This window comes from Lonchura striata, chromosome 1 (assembly GCF_050655825.1).
Source record: "Lonchura striata isolate lonStrDom1 chromosome 1, ASM5065582v1, whole genome shotgun sequence".
In the NCBI taxonomy this organism is placed as follows: Eukaryota; Metazoa; Chordata; class Aves; order Passeriformes; family Estrildidae; genus Lonchura; species Lonchura striata.
In genome coordinates, this window is record NC_140703.1 from 18,802,414 (window position 1) to 18,817,694 (window position 15,281).

Consider the following 15,281-nt stretch of genomic DNA (forward strand, 5'->3'; position numbering starts at 1 on the left):
AATATAGGTGTTAAAAACATAGCACTTGGGATAGCTGAGTCACATTTTCAAATTTGAAAAGCATGAAAAATGGCGAAAAATGTTGCTTGGTGTGAAGTACACCCTATCATGTATAAAGAAAATGTTTTCAATATTTTCAGGGAAAAAAAACCTCATTCCTGAAAAATCATGTTCCTCCAGGCTTTCAGAGGAACAGTCCTATGAGCTATTTTTAATTTGTAAAATTCCTCTAAGGTTGGCTGTGTTTTCTCTACAACCTGTTCTTAAGACTCTGCAGGGATTTTATGGCTTCTGCTGTTTGGAAATCTCTTTGGAATGTGCAATCTGAAGATACTCCTAGAACTCAGGAGACATATCCTGAATTACTGCCTTTGTTCTGGGTGTTGTTTAGGCAATCATCTAGAATTTTATCCAGTACCCTCTGCAGTCAACTCACAAACGAAGTAAGGATGAAGATAAACACCTTTTCCTCACAGTCTGTGTATGCAGCCTGCAAACCATGAGCCCAGAATTCCCATTTATCCTCTCATTATTTTAATGCACAAAATATGTTGTAGTGGGACACTGTGGCAGCAGGCTGTAGGAGATGCTACAGCAAAATAGGAAATATTAAAATATAAAAAATAGGAAATATTTTCTCTCATTAAAGTCAGATCCTGTTGCATCTATGGGAGCGTGCAGAGGTATGACATGAATGACATGAATCCTGCAAAATCCAGCTATTTTCATGGGATGTGGACACAGAAAAGAATTCCATCTTTTTGAAAGATAACTCCATTGAAGCATTTAAGATGTGCACCTCTCTGCTGAGTAGATTTTTGTTTTACATTTTCCAGGCCTGGCTGTATCCCAGTTAATTTATTTTCAACTGGTTTCAATTTCCAGGGGGAGGCAACTTCCTATGATACTTTTTGTCCAATAAAGGTGAAAATAATGTTCTCCAACCAGCACTGTTTAAACTGGCACGCACATGTGGCTAAACAGTTTATTTCAAGCAAAAATGCACACTGGCTGGAAATAGCATGAAAACTGATATTCCAAATGGGACAAAATGCTAAGTGTTCAATGAAATGTAAGTTTTACATTGTCTTGATTATCAAGAATCTTTTCCAGCTCAGATTTTTTGCCTAAGGGGGCAAATCTTCAAGCATGAATTAAGAATAGAAATATGAATTCTGAAAGAAGTGAAGGAGAATTTAAATCCATGCTCAAGGAATCAAGCAGGCTCCCTCCTCAAAGCAGGCCCTCACTTGAAATTAAAAACTCAATCTTCCTATCATCATAAGCCTAATAAAAGCGTATTTTTTTAGTTGGAGGACAAATCATATGCACCAAAACTCATTATTCTTACTCTTGTCCTGATTTAAATAATTTAATTCTGGCACTCTGGCAGTTTGCTTACATAGTGGTAGGTAAGAGAAGGGGGGAAAAAAGCTTTTCAGATATTGTACATGGTAGTTTAAACATAAAACACTCTTTAACTTTTCTCATGTTCTAGGGACAGCAAGGGCTGTTTGGCACAGCTGTGAGGAGATGGGCTGCACTTGTGGCAAATCACTGCAAATTTGCTCCTGCTGTGGAGTCTTTAAAAAGCACCTGAAGCATCTCGGGGCTGTTACAGGATGTCTTTGGTTTGGTCATCTGGAGGAGTCTCTTATCAGGTAGGAGAATGTCTCTTTGGAGACCTAAAATTCTTTTAAAGATTATTTCATCTTTTTTTTTTTTTTTTTTTTTTTTTTTTTTTTTTGTGTTAATGGTGGTTCTAGACTGCCTTTGTACTGAATAATTGTGTGAAATTTGGCCATTTTGTAGGATTTCAAGGTCTGGGGACCAGCACCCCTCAATGTTCAGTTATTGTGGCTTCAGAGGATCTGCAGGTTCTCTGGTCAGATGGATTCCCATGGCTTCTTCTAAATGGTGCATGAAAATACAGGGTATGTTCTTCCATTTAATCCTAATGTTTTTAAAGTAACATTTCAGCATTGCAATTTCTTCTCTGTGGTAGCAAATCTGTGTTTTGTTTTCAAAAAGAGGGAAGAGATCTACCCTCTGTTTTAAAACAGGGAAAGTCTAGAGATTTTCTTATCCCTCGTTGTTCCTCTCTGTCTCTTGGTTAGTTTTCTGACACAGTCCACAGGTTCTAGATCTCAGCAATGGCATTAAAATACAGCAATTTAAAATTTGGCTACAAAAAGGAAAAAAAAAAAAAAATCTGGTTTAATTGTAGTGAAATCTTGACCAGCTCTTTCCTTGTGCTTGTAATCAGTGTTGCATCGCTGTGCAAGATACCGATCCTTTTGACCTTTCTTCTTCTGAAGCAGAAAATATTAAGACCTTCCTTGCTTTTCCTGTTCCCATAATAGCTATGTTATTTAGTTGTATTATTTGGTTAGACTACACTATTCTGCACATTTGTATATTTCGTGTGGCGTCCCTGAATCGTCCATGACCAAGAAGTGTGAGGTCAGTTGTAAAAATATTTGGCTTGAACTGGGCTGGCAGTCACAGAAAACTTTGCCTGTGTTTTATTTACTCTTAAAGTAGTTTCTGTTTATTTCCTGTGCTTAATGGATACTGTACTTGATCTCCTTTTGATAACAACAAGCAACAGCCCTCTTTGCAATGATCTCATTTTCATTCAGCCATAGATTTAATTTTTTTTTTTCATTTTAAACAAAAACAGTGTTCTTAAGGTCAAATTGTACAGAGGTTTTCAAAATTCTACTCTGAAGGCTCCTTCTGTGTAGGTGAGAATCTACTTGTCAAGTGTGGAGCAGTGTTAGAATGCCCCACCCTGTCTATATTCTTATAAAAATTCATATTTACTGAGTGAGGGTATTGTACACACAGAACACTCAAATAATTTTTCCTGTAAAGGCAAAAATTGACATTATTTATTTAAGAAGAAAGGAAAAGTAGCATTGCACAGTTCTCGTTTTCACTAGTTCTGATGTGAGAAGTAACCCAGCATACAGCAGCGGCAGGATGTATTTGTTAATCTATTTAGCAAACTCTAGTATTGGGTGATTGAATTGAGTCTACCCAATTTTTACTGATATAGCCATGTTTCCCTGAGACAGTTCGAGCTTTAGGTGTTTCCAAGCATTTTCAGAGAGCTTGGGGCTGAAATAACTTCATATTTCACAGAAAAAGCAACAATTGGTAGTAGGGAAATCAATGAAAAAAATCCTGTAAGCTTCTCTGGAGACAGCATTTCAAACAGAAGAACTGTCTACAGTTACTTGTCCTTCCAGTTACTGACTGTATTCAGAGTTCCTGTCACTTTTGTTTGCAGAAATAACTCACAGAATCAATCTAGTTCCACAAAATTAATTTATGAGTTCATTCATTACATGGTTACTGTGTGGTGCAGGTGCTGTAGGCAGAAAAGCACTGTAGAAATTACAGTTCCATTGAACACTGTTAGCCTAGAAATATCAGGAAATCCCCCCTGTAAGAGTTCTGGAGTTTTGGCAGGGCCTGTCACCAGCCTCTGGGTACTGTTCCAGCTGTCTCTGAGAGGAATTTCTTTAAGAACTGCACAGAAAATGATATTTTCTGCTGTGAGCTTAGGAATGGGTGAGAAATGCAAGCAGAGAATGAGGAACTTTGACCCTCCTGTCTTTATTTCCATGGGATGGAGTTGAAGATTGGAAAGTGATTTGTGCAGAGAGGATACAGAGCACTAATTCTGTGGGCAATATTGGAGCTGTTCCATCCAGAAATTTTTTTTATCTGGAACCATTTACTCAAGTTAAAATCAAAATCAAGCGGAGTTTCTCAATGTTGATGGGGTTTTTTGCTCCTTTTGATCTGTCAGTGACATGCAAAACACCCTGTAAGGCTGATGTAATTCTTATGTAACTCACATGTGCAGCAGCATCTCCCACCCATTTTTAAATGAGCATCCTGTTGCTGTGGAATGCTCTAACACAGCATAAGGAGCTGTCATTAGAGCATATTTTCACACTTGGATGTGCAGAAACCCCTTCAGCAGAGAACGTGATCTTCTCAAAATGTTATCTTGCAAACAAAATTGAATCAAGGACAGATTTAGAAATCACGTCAAGAAACATTGGAGTCTCTCACCCAGTCCTTGGCAGCTAAATTAGGATGTTGTTAAAAACTGTGCAGAATATTGTGTATAAATCTGCTGATTGAGAAGCATGCCAGCTCCTCCGAAGTTAAGAATCACTGGAGAAGAATGTTCAGCATCCTTTACTGACGTGTGTGTATTTGTCTCTCATTGCCTCCTCAGATATCTGAATTGTGAACAGTTCTGGTTTCCAACCCCTGTTTAGGAACCAGTTTTCTGCCATTTCTCTGGCAGAGAATTTTGTAGCTAAACTGAGATCACTGGCAAAGTAGAAAGGAATGAATTATTTAAAAACTTGGCCTCTACCTTTAACTAAACACAGCCTCATAAATGTGTGATCGGGTGTCCTTCTGGTAGGACATAGAGGGGCGTTTTTAATACATCCTCCTGCAAGCTATTTCTATATAACTGCAGATCCTTTCCTGTGGAGGCTGTAGCATCAGTTGTTCTATCAGAAGCTTCTTGTGGCAGCTGCAACAAAATATGGAAAGTCTTGCAGGAACATCTGCTGCTTTTGTCTTTTTTTTTTTTTTTTCCAAGATGAATGTATACTTCAGCAAAATATAAGTATAGCATGCAGGAACTGGAATGGGATTTAGGGAAATATTTAAGAATGCTCATATCTGGTGTTGTGTTTCAGGCCTAGCACAAATTTTCTTTTAAAATGTTTATGGGATTGCTGTTGATATCAGATGACCTGGTAAATATAACTTGTAGTCTTAATATTTAGGAAGGCACTGAAAGAAATAATTAAAGGAAACAGGACTGTAAATATGTCAGCCCAAAGCTGAAAGACTTTAAAGTCTCACCCACAAGAAGATGAATTGATGCTAAATCTCAAAATGACATTGTTCTGTCTTGTGGCAAAAAAGTACAGAATGTAAAATGTTCAAAGCATCCTGGAAATGTGTGCTGTAAGAATTGCAGTACATGCTTAAAGACAAGCAGCTGGTGGCACTTTCCCTGATTCACACTGAGGTTATCATTACTTTTAGAACACCTTGGTCAATTACTGGTGTTCTGCAACAAGCAATGCTTCCAGTACCATTTTTACCATATTTTAAAGAGAGGGTCTCAAGAAGAACTGAGATCCAGAATGGTTGGAGGATGGAGTAGAACTTGGAGTAGAACTTAGGTTGAGTTAAAATTTTTTGGGTGAAGCTAACAGGAGAATTTTAAAATATGGAGGTTTTATTTCCCTATTTGTTCATTGACTAGTGCAGTGAAAATGAACAAAAATGAGTGTGTACTATTGGTGCTCAGGAGCATGATCCAAGCCTTTCTGAGCAGTTGTTGAAGGAGAAGAGAGGGCACAAATGGCTGAATTTGGAAACAATGATCCATTCTCTATTTTTCCCAAGGAGACAAGCATCCTCTCCAATGCAGTGGGAGTGCACTGTGCCTATGCTCTCACCCAGACTAAGGAGTGAAGTTGTAGGCTTCCTTTTCCTTAAACAGATGTGAAGGCAAGTGGAGGAAGTGCTGAGAAAAATAGTTATGAGCAAGATAATGGCTTAGCCTGTCCTGTAGGCTTTGCTCCACCTCTAGTCCTTGTGATGAATTTGTTGAGGAGTTGCAATGTCCAGTCAAATTTAGACTCTGAGCCACAGCATGGGATCATGTGGACAGACATCCCAGAACTGATGGGTAGCACAGGAATTTGTTGTCTTCCCATATTTTTCCTACTTTTTTGTGGGTAACAAGAAGCTCATGTATGCTTTTATGTACTCTGAGAACACTCCTGTGTCACAGGCTGTGTTTATTTATTCATTCTTCATTTACCATCTTTGCTCAAATGGAAATAAATCCAGCATGTGCTAGTATGTGAGGAGAATATTTCTTTTATATAGAAGTATTTGGAACAGTTTGTAGGCACTCATTCTGGGCCCTGTGAGCTGATCCATTTGTACACAATTCCTCTGTATTTAGCTTGGACGCAGCATGGGTGTGAAACATCCTGCAGGCTGCACACAGCCCTGACATCAACCAATATTTAATTTTGGGGCAGATGCAGCATTGCTGGGTCTCCTCTGGAGCCAGGGCAGGTTGCCTGCAATTCATTGTAGGACTGGACATGATTTAGGCTCATCTCAGGGCAGCACTAGTGAGGATCTGAATGTTCCATCCCCTCCCCTGATCTGGCAGGAACAGCTCTGCAGCCGTTATCTAATCTAATAATAATTTTATCTAATCCCAGCCATGACATGTGCTGTGCTAGGCAATAGTGAATCCCTCTTCATTCCTGCATTATTGTCAGCACAGGGGATACGAAATGGGAAGGAATCACTTCTGGTACCAGCTGTGAAAATATGGCAGGACTGAAACTAAAGGAGCAGATTTTTTGGATGCACGTCTTAGTGTATGTGAGGTATTGCTGTGGCAATCAACCTCCAGGTTGGTGGATTTTTTTTTTAATATATGAGCAGATTGTGCAATGTCCAGTAAAAGTCAGACTGAATCACAGCATGGGACCAAGTGGAAAGACATCCTAGAACTGATGGCAAGCAGTGTAATTTCTGTAGGAAGCAATATAACTTGTAAGGACTCTAGTAACTGCATAGAGCTGTCCTGGACAAGTTGTATCAATATTACCTTAAACTCTCACTTTTTGTCCTGAGCACCTTCACCACATTCCTTTGCCTCTGATATCCTGCACAGAGGCTCTGGGTTTGCCAGTGTGGAAAGATAAAAGATAAGTTGGTTTGGTTTAAATTTCTAAGGGCAGAATAATTGATGTAAATGGTAAAAATCTCTGAGAAGATGCTTCAGAAGTCTACAGCCATATCACATCTGATGGAGGAAGCACTGAAGAGAACATGCAGCTCTGAGAAGATAAGTCAGTTTGTTGTGAAATGCATTTCTAATTAGCTAGCTAAAACAGCAAGAAATAAATTAGTTTAAGCAGTTCTGATTATATTGGGGTTTGTTTAGACCAAACAAATCCTGGAAGAGTTAGATTTAATTCTGTGTATATATGTAAGTTAGCAATCGGTGATGATTCATTTGCTGCATGTGAGGAGTGTTTCCTCTGACAGATATTTCTTTGGAAAAATAGCATTAATGTGATGGCAGCAAGCTGTAGGATGGAATAAAGTTGACTCCATCTGTATCATTACATGTTGAGGAGAGTATTCCAACACCACAGTGTTAAACGGTATCGTTCTCAGGCATTCATTAACTGCATAATATCTGTGGCTGAAGATGCTATCAAAGCCAAGATAAATTTAAAATGTGTGGCTCTTAATGCTGTGGTTAAGATCTTAAACAAGTTTTGCTCCAGTTGTTTGTGATGTATTTCACTGTACTCTGGGGTCAATAACTGCACATGACATATTTTTAGCATATTCCTTTTGCATCCACCTTGCTTTGCTTCATCTGGAGAAAGATTTAAAAAAACCAAAGGGTTAAAAGTGTGTTCACAACCTGTGATCTGCAGGAGAGGATTCCTAGGATGTGAGGATGCAAAGAAGGCCTGGTGTAAACCTTGGCTCAAGATTTTTTCATAATGTTCTAACACAACAGCAAAAAAGGGAGAAAAGTGAAGAAATCACTGCCTCAGCTTAGCTACCAAAAAAAAAAAAAAAAAAAAATCAAACCCTGTTTGTCCACATCTGCATCTCATGGTTCGCACCCAGAATGAAAGGAAAAGTGTTGAAATATCATTTGAGTGGCTGTCAGTCAGGAGGAGGGTTTGTTTCCAGTACATCTGGGTCCTTGAGCCAAACCCAAAATGTTCTGTTCCTCTCTGCCTGCTCTGGCTCAGGGATTCCCACCTGCCATTCCTGCTGCCACCACAGTCAGCAACACTTGGAGAAATTCAAAATTCAAATTCAAAGTGACATCAGTAGGGAAATCAACTTCTGGACTCCAGCCAATTCCATCCTGGTGTCATTTATTATGTTCTGCTGTGGCAGGCAAAGCAGCAGAGAGTTCTTTGGGCTTTTTTTTTAGTGAAAGGATAGGTGTGACAAAAGGTAGCACACCCTTCAGCATGGGGGGTGGGCATACACTTAATTTCCTCCTCACTCTGCAGCTCAGCAAACCTGGCAGCTGCTGCTCTGGAGAGGTTTGAGATGCAGTGCTTGAGTCTGGCCTCACAAAATGAACCAACACACAGAAATCAAGCACTCTGAGCCTATCTAAATGTTCAGGTAGAAACCTGAGTCTGAAAGCAGCAAAATTACCTTTTCCAGATCAGCTTCTGACCTTCATGACACAGCTGGCAGCTCTAAGTGAACTGGCAGTGTTGGTCCATTTTAGATCCTAAGTGCAGCAGGGGAATTGTGAAATTGAGTTAAATGAAGCAGATACTGCAGTAGAGAGAAAAATAATCAAATTCAGGAAAATAATCACCCTATGTGCAAAATATGGAAAACTTTTCCAAGTTTTCTATAGCCAAATGCATCCTGCCATGAATATGGTGAAATCTAGAGAAAGAAATGTCATGAGTGCCAAAATCCTGCCTTGTGAACAGGTTTATCAATTTGATGGAAGAACAATGAAAATCCAGACTATTTGCATTATTCACTGTTTCATTTTGTACGCATCTCATCATAGTAATTCTTCATAGCCTGCCTCAGGTTTGAGATTTTAATCTCTTACTGGTTTAGTTTTTAATGCTCAAAGGACACATTTTTAAAATCTAAATTAACTGCTTTCTTTAAATACTAGAAATGCAGTGTTCTTATTTTTTTAATATATATGGGGATACCTGAATTCAAGTTTACCAAAGGATTCTGTTTCCCAGAAAACAAAATCACCAATTTTGTTTTGTTTTGTTAAATCACATTTATTAAAAAAAAAAATCTTAAAAGACATCAAAGCCCCAAACCAAATCACTTCCTTTACTTGTAGTAGTGATGGTGGTCATGAATTAAAAACACACTTCGTTTTACTGCAGCTGAGGGGAGTTCACTTGGAAAAGTTTCTAAGCCTTGCTGAGTTCTGAGGTAACATTTTCAATTCTTAATATAATTCTGTTTTGGCATTTATGAGAAATACTGCCAGCATTAATTACTGGACAGTGTCTTTCAGCAAGGAAATTTTAGAAACCTTGAAATTTCCCAGTACTTTCTTGAAATATTATGTAATATTTTGCTTTGTTTTGTTTCTTATTCTTCTAAAAAGATGAAAGTCATACTGAGTTTCGGATCCAAATATAACAAATCTGCTCAGAGAGCAGCAAACAAAATACAGCTATTTCATCTAGGAAGTTAGAATTTTTCCCCACCAGGGGTGTGTATCTTGAATTATTTGTGTATTAATTTGCTTTCAGTGATGAGTAGTTCACATTATGATTTGACCATGTAGGTTTAATGTAGATTTAAACTTCATTATTTTGGAGTTTGTTTTTTTTTTTTAGCCTCAGTAAGAGCTTTGTGCCAGTCATCTTTCTTGTGTAATACACTTCAGAATTTCAGGGTTTGGGTATCCATGTGGGTGGTGCAAGTAGAAAAACATTTGTGGTTTCAGTTTGGTATTTGATGTGAACTTCTGTATCATCCAGTTCATCAGTCTTTATCAATTCTGATATGTGATTATTACATTTAAATCAAGTCAAACTTCACTGATCCCACAGAATCACAGAACTGTTGGGGTTGGAAGCGGCCTTTGGAGATCATCTGAGCCAACCTCCCTGTCAAGGCAGGATCCCTAATAATAAAAAATTCTCACCATTATTACTATTTTAAGACCCTTAGATTAAAATGGTGGCCCCACTGAATTTAGTAGTAAATCTGTGAGGGAAACCAGGAGTTGAAAGAAAGAAAAAAAACCACCAACTCCCTAACTGGAAACATTTAAAATTTGGTTCCAGCTCCAGGAAAATCCCACAGTGCTGCCTGTGGTGTCTTGTGCTTAACCAAGTGTCTGGAAATGCTGGGATCATCAGCCTCCTTTCCAAGAGCTGTGTCAGAGCTCCATGGCAGGGACAGCTGGCACTGCCAGGGCTTTGTGGGGCTGGGGATGGGCACCCTGGAGCTACTGAGGCTTTGGGAAACCCAGGCAATGGCTGCAGCACTGGGAATCCCACAAGTGCTGAGACAGAAAAACTCAGCAACGTTCCCCAGATGAGTAAAAACTTGAATTTTATCAAGTAAAAAACCTAAATTTTATCCCTTAAAAGCATAATGGGCATGCTTTCCAGATGTTTGAACTTAAAAAGGAAGCCAGGATTATTAAATGTATTCCTGTTTGATTCAATAAAAGGTTACATTTTCAGGTTGGGCATCAGGAGGAATTTCTTCATGGAGAGGGTTGTTAACCATGGGAATGGGCTCTCCAGGGAGGTGCTGGAGTCCCCAGCCCAGAAATGACTGGATGTGGCACTCAGAGCTTTGGTAGGGATTGTTCAGGGGTTGGAATCCATGCTCTTGGAGGTCTTTTGCAGCCTAAATAATCCTGAGGAAAAGCCAACAAAAATAACAGGCAAAAACCCCTGATGCTCTTGTAGTGGTTAAAACAGAGTGTATTAAACACCAGTATCTTCCACAGGCTAAAAAAGGCAGTTCTGATATGTTCATCCTCTAGATTTCAAAATATTACATATTTTTTTCTATTTTGAGACAATTTAGTTCTGAAGATCCAGTGATTGGTGTTCAGATATGGAGTCTAGTTTTGAGGAGGGCTATGAGTGTGGCTGGATTACTCTCAGCACTTTATCACATATTTAAAACCCAGGACACTGCCTGCAAACTGGTTAGAGAAAGTGTTTTGTATTTTCTTTTGTATAGGACCATCACTGTTGGGTGATGTTTCTCTTGGTATTTCTAAGGATGATTACAAGAAGTAATGATTATAGAAGTAATATATTTAATACAGCTCAAAATCTTTGTTTGTATTGCTTCTTGCAGATTAATACCCCAAGCAGCCTTGACTTTTGCAACTTTTAAAGGCTTTCTCCCATAAATAGAACAAAAATGTTCATGTTACAATTTCCAGTGAAGAGCAAAGGCACATTGTAAATATTTAATAATTCATTATACAATTAGTACATCATGGAAAGTGATGCCTTCCTTAAAAGTTCAGTTGAACTTTATTTCTTTCCTCCTTTTCTTATCCCTTTCTTTTTTTGAGAACTGCATAATTCATCCAAATTCAGTTGCTAAAAGGAAGCACTCTAGATTTTGTTCAAGTCTGCTCTGGTGAGCTGTGACATTGCACAGGAAAAAAGAAGACAGTTATTACTATAAAAGAATTTTTATCCTTACACTCATTTAAACAAAAATGAGGCTGTTGTCCTCAGCAAGGTGAAAAAGTTCATTTCTTACTCAAATAAGATTTCTCACTCATAATGGGTGACAATAATGAAAGAAGCCAACAAAATGAAAACTCTTGAACACTGAATTAGGAAGGCAACTTGGGACTGGGGTCAGGGCTGCAAACATTTCTGAGAAATGCAGATAGTGAATACTTTTTGTATTGACTTAAAGAGAGCTCCTGGATTTTTAACAAGGCATTAAAATATGCAAAATCATGCAATGCCTGGGCTAATAAAATATTAAGTGCATGAAAAATGTCCACACTCTCTCCAGGTGCTTTGGGGCATTGCTCTGATACTCTTCTTAGGGTACCTGTGTATGCCTCTGCATCCCTTATTTTTCATCTTGAATTTAAAAAAAAAGCAGTCCATAAATTGTTTTAAAGGGAATCCAGAGTATTTTGTAGCAATCTCAAAAAAACACTTCCTTACTGTTTAAGGCAGAAGAAATGCATGCCATTCATTTATTGAGCATTTGGGGAAAAAAAAAGGCTGAAACCTTTTTTCCTTGGTTTCTTTAATTCTGGCAGGTTTTGCTGCAGGTTTTGAGAGTTTTCTAGAAAAGCACTTCGCCAAAGATAGTGACTATACTAATAATTAACTCAGCCTCATCAAAACAGAGCTTTAGTAGTCTCAAATATTCACCTTTCATCTAGGTGAATAAAATGGGCAAGCTGGAAACTGCAGTATATTATTAGAATTTAGTGTATCTCTTTTCTTATTTTCTCCTCATAAAAATGTATTTTTTAACACATATGATTTTTTTTTGAATGGATTATGGGCCTACTTCACAAAAGCAGAGAAACATAATAAAAAAGAAATGTGATTCATTTAAAAATGGAAAAGTTCATAGTGTTCAGGACACTTTTGAAAGTTTTTAAATGTCACAGTATTTACTAAAGCCACTGGCTAGTTTGAAATTTAGATTCATTGAGCAGCCTGAGCTGAAAGGGACCCAAAAGGATCATTAGGTTTGAAATGCTATTTTTATGTTTTCTAATGTATATTATATAATTGATCCTTAAGTTTCCCTCAAGTGCATAATTTTAATTACTATTTTTAGAAGTAAAAAATTGCTGAGCCTTAATAAAGAGCCTTGTGTGGAGAAAAAGGAGAGATCTTAAATCCCAGTGAAGACAGAAAACAAGAGAACAGTTGGTAGTAGAATGAAAACTTGGAAAAATCTTAACGTTTTTGTGGAGGTTGGTAAATATTAGTAGACAAACTGTCCTCATCTAAGTTCTTGAATGTGCTTTCATCTGGAGAAAAGCATCTGGCTGCTTGTGACAGGATTATTTATAGAATTCTGTTTTCTGGGCAGGCTGGAAGTTGCACCAGAAGTGTCTTTAAGGTTGTGACTCACTAGGGCTTTGTGAGTCACAGGTAACAAACAGGATGCTGCTAGAATTGGACAATATTTAACCTCAACGTGCTTGTTTGGGTGTTTGTGTTTTCTAAAGCCACAGTTTTCTTCTTTTATTTTATTCAAAGAGAGATCGACATGTTAAAAAAAAAGGAGGTAATGATTCCCCTAAAATCAGGGATTTTTTTCCTGCTATTCTGAGAGTAATTTGAAAAACTCCATGTTTTTCCAAAACTCCAAACTTTCAAACCTCAAACTGAGTGAAAATCAGACAGCTTTGGGAGACTGGGCCACAGGTTAATCTAAGCAATTAGTATCATTGCTACCTAACAGCTCTATGAGATCTTGAGATTATTTTGGAATTCTTAATTTCACTGGCAACAAAAACGCTCACTCCTAAAGCTGTTCAGAGCCATTCCATTAAGAAGGCTTCACCTGGCATTGGTAATGAACAGAAAGGGGATTGGAGTTCTTTGAAGTTGAGATAAAAAGTGGCAGAGTTGACAAATTAGCTGTTACCACTTAAAAATGTATATTAAACTCAAACACTAGAACTTTATACCTCCATAAATAATTAAATTTTGCAGGTAGAACTAATTCTGAGTGAATTTAAACCAAGGGGGAAAGTTTCTTTCCTCCCATGGTAGAACAATTAAAACCCAGTTGTTAAAATCCCTTTGTCTGCTCTGTAAGTGCTCTAATGACAGTATTTTATTCCTCCAAAATGCCTGTGCCAAGATTGGTGAATTTTGAGATATACAGTAATGGTTTGATGCCTATTTTAACAACTTTGTGCACTAAATGTCTTTTTTTTTTTTTTTGCCTTTTGAGAGTTTTCTTTAAGAAGCAGACAATGAGAAATGCTTTGATTTTTTTTCAGAAAAGTGGTTTCAAGATTTAATTAGAATTTAAAAATAAAGCAAATGCCATGACAAAAGTTTTTACTGTAGTTTGAACCATAAAATCCTACCTTTCTCCGACTTTGTACTTCAAAGTGACTGATGATTGTTAGTGTTGCATATTTCTGAACATTTTAGAGGTAAGGGGAGAAGCTGTGTTTAGAAGTCTTTAAAGTGTGTGTTCAGACCTTTCCTCCCTTTCAGATGATGAACTGGATCTTGCACGACACCTTTTTTGGTTTATTTTCCTTAGAGAACATCAAGCCTATGATGAAATAAACACAGACAATTAAGACCACACTCTTGGGAGGAACTGGTGTTCAGTAGAGTTTATTTTTGATGAGCTTGGTTTAGACCCAAAATATTCCACAAAGAAAATGACAGTAAAAAACATTTGAACATTTGTAGATGTACAGGGGACATCTCAACTTTACGTTCTGGATCAAAGAAAGGCTATACCTAAAGCAGCTGAGCTTATGAACTGTTTTGAAGAGAACTGGAAAACTTTAAATTTGTGTTCTTATGTTTCTGAGGCTCCAGTGATAACAATATCATGTAAGATTTTTGTGTTCTTTTGAGCCAAAAGTAAACTTGTCAAGTTTGTTTATTCAAGTTTGGATCACTATGCCTCAGGGAAGAGTTAAAAAAATCTGTTGGGTTTTTTTAGTATTAATAAACTCTATATCAAAGTTGGTAACTATTCTGACAATAGAAAATGTCTGTCAACATTAAAATACTCTTCCTTAGAATTAAGCTCTTACATGTTTGGAAGGCTAAACATTGTTCCTTACTTATTCTGTAGCAATACTAACTCTAGGAAAAACTGGTATTTTGAGATAACCTGAATTGATTGTCAATACTATATTTTCTATTGTCTTCACAGGTCTTTGGTCTTCCTAGGACTAGGGAGCATCCAAAGCTTATTAAACATATTTAAAATACGTAATATTTAAATTATTATGTAGAAAATGAGTAAGACTACTCATAAAATAATGTTTTCATAATATTTGACAACAGAGACAAAATTTCATGAAGCTTTCAAGTTGTTTACTCAGCTGACAATAATGGCATGTGCACCATTGTCCAGCTTCTCCACAGATAAACTCTGCTCAGGCTACATATAAACTTTCTCCCAAATTCCTTGGGGATTTTAACTAAACTACTTCTTGCATTCACATTTTCTCTGAAACTCATCTCTTGAACTTCACTACTTTGAAATCCTAAGTGGCATCTCTTTTAACCTAAGCAGAAGCAGGGCAGTTGAGTCTCTTAAAGGTTATATTTTGTATTTGTAGATGTGGAAGGAACAAACGTCCCAAGTCTTGCCAAACTGCACTTGAAATAACAAGCAGTTCTGTTCTGCAGTGTGAAAATTATTTGTTGATTCTACACAGCCTTTTCTTTTCCAGTAGTTGAGGGTAGGTGCAGCATAAATTCAGAAATGCAATATAAAACCAGGACTCCTTGCTGTATCCCACAGCCCCTTTCCCATTTCAGAATTTGGCGAAGAGAGTTAAAACAGTGTTGTGATCGCATTTGGGGTGGTATGCTCTGTAATAAGTCTGATCTCAAAAATCTTGTCCAGAATATCCTCAGGGTCTTTGAATTCATGAACAAGCCTGGAGTGCACAGCACATGTCCTTACAGTGGTTTCTGTAAGGCAAA

At 37.6% G+C, this 15,281-nt stretch overlaps 1 long non-coding RNA gene across 1 annotated transcript in view; it reads left to right on the top strand.

Annotated features, from left to right (window-relative positions):
- The first annotated feature begins 327 nt into the window (after positions 1-327).
- The window catches only part of LOC146768615 (uncharacterized), a 29,790-nt gene continuing 14,836 nt past the window's right edge, over positions 328-15,281 (top strand). The window contains exons 1-2 of the long non-coding RNA XR_014958239.1: positions 328-1,661; positions 1,813-1,934. This is a non-coding gene — a long non-coding RNA (uncharacterized LOC146768615). The remainder of the gene's footprint in view (positions 1,662-1,812; positions 1,935-15,281) is intronic.